Here is a 7,268-nt window from a genome sequence, read left to right as displayed (position 1 = left end):
GCCTATTGATCTAACTGTATAATTAATATTTGAATACAAATATGTTTTTTTGGGCCCGCTCCATGTTGCCTAGTGGTGTTAGGACCCAGATTTTCGCATTTTCTCTTATTTTATTGATTATAATTTTGTAGTTTTCTATAGTGTCTTCCCCCCCCCAAAAAAAAAAAAAATATACCCCTAGAACTTTCACTGTATCTCTCAGTAGGTGGGGAGACCCGGGGTGGTTCCCTCTACAGTTGCCTATTATCAAGATTTCGGTCTTGTCATGGTTGATTTTTGAGCCTGGTGCTTTCCCGAAATGTTCAAATTCTCTCTCTGGATGTTTATAGGATTTTGCATCTCTTATAAAGTTTGTACAATCATCAGAATGCTGGAGCATTTCAAATTCCTCTTTTAGATTTGGATACCTTGTATTTCTTGGTTGCTGCGTATTTTATAACTTAGAATTTCGATTGCTATTACGTATAATAACATTGATAGCGGGCAACCTTGCCACACGGATCGTTGTATGTCAAATTCTTTCGTGCATTTTACCTTATACACATGAGATATTCCTGTGTATAGGATTTCAGTCCACTTTCGGAAATTTGATCCGAATCCAAATTTTTCTAATATTTTCTGTATATAGTTGTGTTCTAATCGGTCAAAGGCTTTTTCTTGGTCTAAGAATACCATAGTACCCTTCGTACCTGTTTCATTAATATAGTCTATTATAGTTTTAACATTTAAATTATTATTTTGAATGTCTCTCCCTTCCTCCCCCCACATGTTTGATTTACATTAATTATTTTACTTTACCCACCCTTTACTCTATTTGTTAGTAATCATGCTTAAAAGTTTATAATCCGTGTTCAAAAGTGATATCGGTCTCCAATTCTTGATGTCATCCCTGTCCCCTTTCCCTTTATAAACAATTGTAATAATCCTTTCCCTCATTGATTTAGATATGTTTTATTGCTTAAAAATATTATTGTATAAAGCATTCAGGATCGGCGTTAGTTCACCGTGGAATTTTTTTGTAGAATTCCGCGGTGAGCCCGTCTTTGCCTGGTGATTTCTCTTTCGTAAGTGTAGCGATATTTCTCGTGATTTCTTCGTCCGAGATGACATCATCACATAAGCCTTTGTGTTCTGTTGATATCTCTCACTCAAAATGTGTTAGGTAGTTTTCAATTGTATTATGATCGATGCATTGTGAGGTATATAAATCTTTATAGTAAGGGAAAATAATTTTTAAAATATCCGATTTTTCTGTATAGATTACATTATTTACTTTTATTTTGTCAAGGATTTTATCCCCACCCCCCACTTTTTCTCTCTCAATTCTTCACGTTTATATAGACCCTGCGCATTTTTTAAAATAATATTTCTGTAAATTTCCCCTCCCTGATAGGTCCTTCCTGTAATTCTTCTTCTTCTATTTCCTTTATTTTATTTATCAATTGTTTCTTTTCTTCTTCATTCCTTGTTTTATCTAAATTTATTTATAATTGATTTTTATCTTTTTTTAAATTTCTCTGCCCTTGTATTTGAATATTGTATGGCTTTTCTTTTTATTATCAGCTTTAAAATGTCCTATTCCCTCATTATACCGAGAGTCTCTATATTTTTAAAGGCAACAATTTCATTTCTTAATATATTTGTAAATTCTACGTCATTTAAAATTTTATTGTTTATTTTCCACTGTCCTGGTCCCCACTAACATCTGTTTTATTTTTATTTTTAATTCAACAAACACTATATTGTGATCAGATAATTTAAAATCAGTTATTTTTGCATTTTTATATATTGTTGGATTAAAATTTGTCCCATAGAATCGATCTAGTCTGCTTGCTTGGCAAAGTTTGTATTCATAGGTACATTCCTTTCTTGTTAGATTGTTTCCTACATATATCGCACATTTTATGTTTGTTTATTATGTTTATCATTTCTTTTCTAAAAAGCTTATCATTTGTTGTCAAATCAGATATTCTGTCAATTTCATCTCCTACTCAGTTAAAATCAGCACCCCACCACCCAGAATTAAGTTTTCCATTGAGTATTCCTGTAAAAAAGCAAAAAGGTTTTCAATAAAAATTAGTTTTTTTGCTTCTATTTGCTGGTATATATACGTTTATTATATGCCATTTTGTTATTTTCATATGCATTAGACGCTCTTTAAAAAATACCCTCATCCAAACGTTCACAACTTATTCCTGGTTTGTTTTTCATAATTGTAGCTACTCCACCCCTAGTGTCCTTATTGACATAATCGTTGCAGATAAAAATTGCATTTAGTTTCTATTCTAATAAGTATTTTAATTCTGGTGAGATTCCATTGTGCGTTTCTTGTATCAGGATCACATCAGAGTGTGTTTCTTTGGTAAGTTTTTCTACTTTTGCTTTATCTATTCCGTTACTATTAATAATCTCAATTCGGAAGTTTACTTCTTTCATTTTTAAGGCTACACTTAACCAGGTGCAACATCACTATAATTTATAATATTCACACTTATGTATTGTTATCTTAAGTTTGTTGGATTAGAGTTTATTTATTATATATTAGTAGAGCTCTGTGTTATTCCCAGAGCCTCTTTAGATTTGTATACTTCTCTTCGGTTATTTCCTTGCTTCGTTTTATCATTTCCTTCTTCGGTATATGTTTCTAAGTCAGAGTATTGGTCCGTTTCCATATCATTGTTGTTGTCTGTCCTTTTTCGTCCATTTATCTATTGTTTCTTTGTTGTTCTTGTCACAATTGTTGTCCTTACTGGCGGAATTTCTTTTTGTTGGGTTTTGTTTTGTCCAATGTCCTCTAAGCTCAACTCCTTCCAGGGAGGAGCTTAATGAGACAGTCTGGTGTTTCCTCTTGTTTTGGGCCGGGGTGGACGTGAGGGGTATGACCCCCATTAAGTCCACCGGACCTACTTCCTCTCTAGTTTCCTCGTTCTCTATGGGATTGTCATCCTCAATTTGAATCAAGAAGTATGGATATGTTGCTAGGATATTCTCCTCGAATTTACTTACTTCTGGTTTAGAGTTTTTTGGGGGTTTGGAAATCATCCCGCTCTAGATCTTTCCCCTTTGTAATGTAATTTGGTTGTACCTGTGCGCAGCTAATCCCCGTTGTATCAACTACTGATTGTGTCGTAGTCTGGGCATTTGTCCCTAGGGTTGTTGTTTGATCATCTGTAATCGGAATTTGGGCTTTTGGATCTTTGTCGATTTCCCCCTCATTTGGTGCTAACGTTGCTGATGCAACACTAGCATAGGTTTTTGGGGCATAGGGGTTTAGGCAATCTTTAGGCGCATGTCCCACTTTTCTACATCGTGTACATGCTCTTTCCTTCTCACAATCCTAATACCAGGATTACCAGGAAATAATTTGCTTGTATTTGCAAATAAAAATAAAGATGATGGAACTCCAGATTGGCAGTTTGTTGGAATACCAACAGCAGTTTTCAAATTGAACAAATCAATGATGAATTCCAGCACAGAATAAAATATATAACTGAAAGAGAATCCAAAATAACTATAACAGTTCACGAACCAACTTTATCAATCGTCAATTAGATCTGTTTTAGGTTGGCCTGAAATTCCACCAGAGTATAAAAAGACTGCCAGAACCTCAATGAGAAGATTTCTTAATTAAGGAACTTTTAAAAATAAATGAACCACAATATCGAGATGAATATCCATGGCATCATTATACAGATAATCGTATTAAACTTTCTGATGATAGAATATTTCCTAAAACACCGTTTTCAATAATCAATTTTAATAGAAAAACTTCCGATCATTATGTTTATGAAAAAGATTTCAGGTCATTGGCTGATAAAATTAAAACTGAACATATAACTATGTTCACGACATTAGTGCAATTATTTAAAAAATATATATCCTGGAATATCCTAATAACGATCTAAAACAGAAAATTATTGAAACGATACAACATTTAAATCAAATTGAATCAGATCTTGAATTTACTAATCGAGTTATTACTGAAATAGTAAATGCTGGTACTTATGATATAGGAAGTAAAAAAATAACAAGCAGCAGGCAATTATATATTAATCAATACAAAATAACAAGCATCAGGCAATTATATATTAATCAATACAAAATAACAATCATCAGGCAATTATGTAGTAATCAATACAAAATAACAAGCGAATTTATTAAAATTTGTATTACCGGGATTTGAAACTGACGAATTAAAAAAAAAATCAGTAATCTTATCATTGAAAACTTTTCACAAATACTTGAAGCATGGAGAAAAACCAGCATCTCTTATTAGATATAACAATGATCCATACGGTGGCAGCACACATATTTCACCAGGAATTGTAAATATAACTTCAACGATTGCAGTCAATCTTGTATGTGATGCAATTGATGGCAGCTATCAAATAGATCTTGAAAAATCTAGTCTTGTTTGTGATGCAAATGATGGCAGCTATTAAATAGATCGTGAATAATCTAGTCAAGCTCAACAAGGATATATTTTATATAATTTTACACCTCAAGTACCTCCTGGATAATTGATTGTGCGATATTGTCAAAACACTTTCTTATCAACACATGGTATATTCCTGCAGAAAATTCTCAAAATTTGGAAAACTCTACGTATTGCTATTTATTCCTCCATACAAAGCCCTAACAAACTTTATTTTAATTTGGACCATCCCATACATTTATACAGTAATCAGCGTCAACTGGGTATGGGACAGCTGTAAGACTGCAACTACTTATCAGCCACCATATTGATTACATCAACGTCCACTGTTGACAACAGACTTTCCTGGGGAAATAAGTTTGTTTAAATATTTGTTTCACTGATGTTCTGTTACAGTGATGCAGAACCGTGATTTTCGAGACAATTATATATGCGATCTCCCTGTTATTATTAGCAGATGATTATGGCCTAGATTTGACATCTGTAGATGTCACTGTCCTGTGCCATGAAAATATGACATCCGCACACAGAGCTAGGTGACGTTTGACCATAAATATATGGCTTCCACACTACCAGGTTTAAAAATATTTCTTGATTGGTTATTGACAAAAAATACTGCTGTAATAATGTGTGGCGATCATGGTCAATCACCACCTTTTGTTGGATTGTCTCCACATGGATGGCCGATGAATTTTGTAGATTATTATGAAGAAATAAAAGATGATCATAGAGCACTTGATCCAGAATTATGAGTTTAAGAAATTAATCAGACTACAACCAAATAAAATTCAATGTGAAATAATGCGCGAAATAATTTCAGAAACTACTATTAACATTTTTTGGAATTTATGGAGACCATATGATTTGATAGTTGCAAGTAGAAAGATAGTTCGTAATACACTTCGACAACAATTACACTGGACAACAAATTTTTACAAAAGTCATGTTACTGAAATAAAATTAGTCAATTCTTATCAATTTCTATGTGCTGAACACGAATATGACAGTCAAATTGCAAAATTGGCTCTAGTTTTTTTGTAATCTGCAAGAAATTAATGTTTACATAACGAAATGCATTCCAATAGTAAAAGGTCAACTGTAATAGCCTACCTATAAAAAATCAAGTCATTGACTACATCTTAGATTTCTTCGCCTGTCTCTTGTACAGCTGTTCGGGAGCATCTCTGAGGAATGTCCAGCAGTAGTCAGCCAGCATTGTAGTGGACCATTTTCCCTGGTATCTTTGTTCCATTGTTGCGATATCTTGATGAAAACGTTCGCCGTGTTCATCACTAACAATACCACAGTTGCTAGGAAAGAAATCCAAATGGGAATGAAGGAAGTGAATCTTTAGAGACATATTGCAGCCAAGTTTCTTATACTTCATCAACATGTCTTCTACTAGTTCCTTATAGTTTTCTGCCCTAACATTTCCGAGGAAGTTTGTAGAAACTAGGCGAAAAGCATTCCATGCTTGTTTCGCGTCACCTTCCAGCAAGTTGTTGAACCGGTCATCTTTGAAAAGCTCTCGAATCTGAGGACCCACAAAAACTCCCCCTTTAATCTTTGCTTCGCTGAGTAGAGGGAATTTTTCATGCAGGTATCGGAATGCTGGCAAAGTCCGGTCAATGGCTTTCACGAAGTTCTTCATCAAACCTAGTTTGATGTGAAGGGGTGGTAGCAAGATTTTCTGAGCCTCAACCAGAGCTGGGTGTTGGATATTCTTCTCTCCAATGGCTACATTCTGCCTGTGAGTCCATTCCTTCCTCATGTAGTGCATTTCCCTTGCTCGGCTATCCCACTCGCATAAGAAACACATGTATTTTGTATATCCTTGCTGCAGTCCCATTAAAAGGGCAACTACCTTCAAATCACCACAGAGGTGCCAGCTGTACTTGTTATACTCAATGGAATTCAGTAGCTGCCTTAAGTTATCGTATGTCTCTTTCATGTGGACAGCATACGCTACTGGAATAGATGGAAGAATGTTTCCATTGTGCAAAAGCACAGCCTTGAGACTCAGTTTCGAAGAGTCCACAAATAGTCTCCATTCTTGTGGGTCATGAGTGATTTTTAAAGCATTCATGAGGCCCTCAATATCGGAACAGAATATCAGATTACTTTCCTTTCTGAAGAAAGGCTCCAATTGCTGGTGGCGCTTTCGATATGCAGTAATTGTGACATCTTCTTCTAGAAGATTCCATTGTTGGAGTCTTGATCCTAGCAATTCTGCCTTGTTCTTTGATAAGTCCAAATCACGAATCAGGTCATTTAGTTCTTCCTGTGTTATTCTGTGTGGGGTTGATGATGCACCACAGTGAAAATCTGGATCACTGCATGCTGATGGACCAGGAGAAGAACAGGTCGACTCACCTTTGTCTTCGTCAGATGAATCAAGAGAATATTCTGCTGGAGGTTCTGGAATAGGAAGTCCCTCACCATGTGGAACTGGTCTCAATGCAGACGGAATGTTTGGGTAGACTATTCTCGACTTCTTTCGCTTCGTTATTCCGCCGGAAAGAGGAGGAACCAAGCAGAAGTAACAGTCATTTAGGTGGTTGCTTGGCTCTCTCCACACCATTGGGACTGCAAACGGCATTGATGACCTTTTGCAATTCAACCACTGTGAAAGCTGTGTTGTACATGTAGCACAGCATATATGCGGAGCCCAAGGCTTGTCTTAGTCACCAACCTTGCATCCGAAGTAAAGATGATATGCCTTCTTCACTTGAGAATTGATACTTTTCTTCTGGTTGGCAAATGTCACTTCCCCACAAATATAGCAAAAATTGTCCGCGGTATTAACACACTTTCGAGGCATTACTGTTCTTTA

The sequence above is a fragment of the Sinohyriopsis cumingii genome, chromosome 14, assembly GCF_028554795.1.
Source record: "Sinohyriopsis cumingii isolate HCF-2022 chromosome 14, ASM2855479v2, whole genome shotgun sequence".
NCBI classification, from domain to species: Eukaryota; Metazoa; Mollusca; class Bivalvia; order Unionida; family Unionidae; genus Sinohyriopsis; species Sinohyriopsis cumingii.
This window is presented reverse-complemented; position numbering follows the sequence as displayed.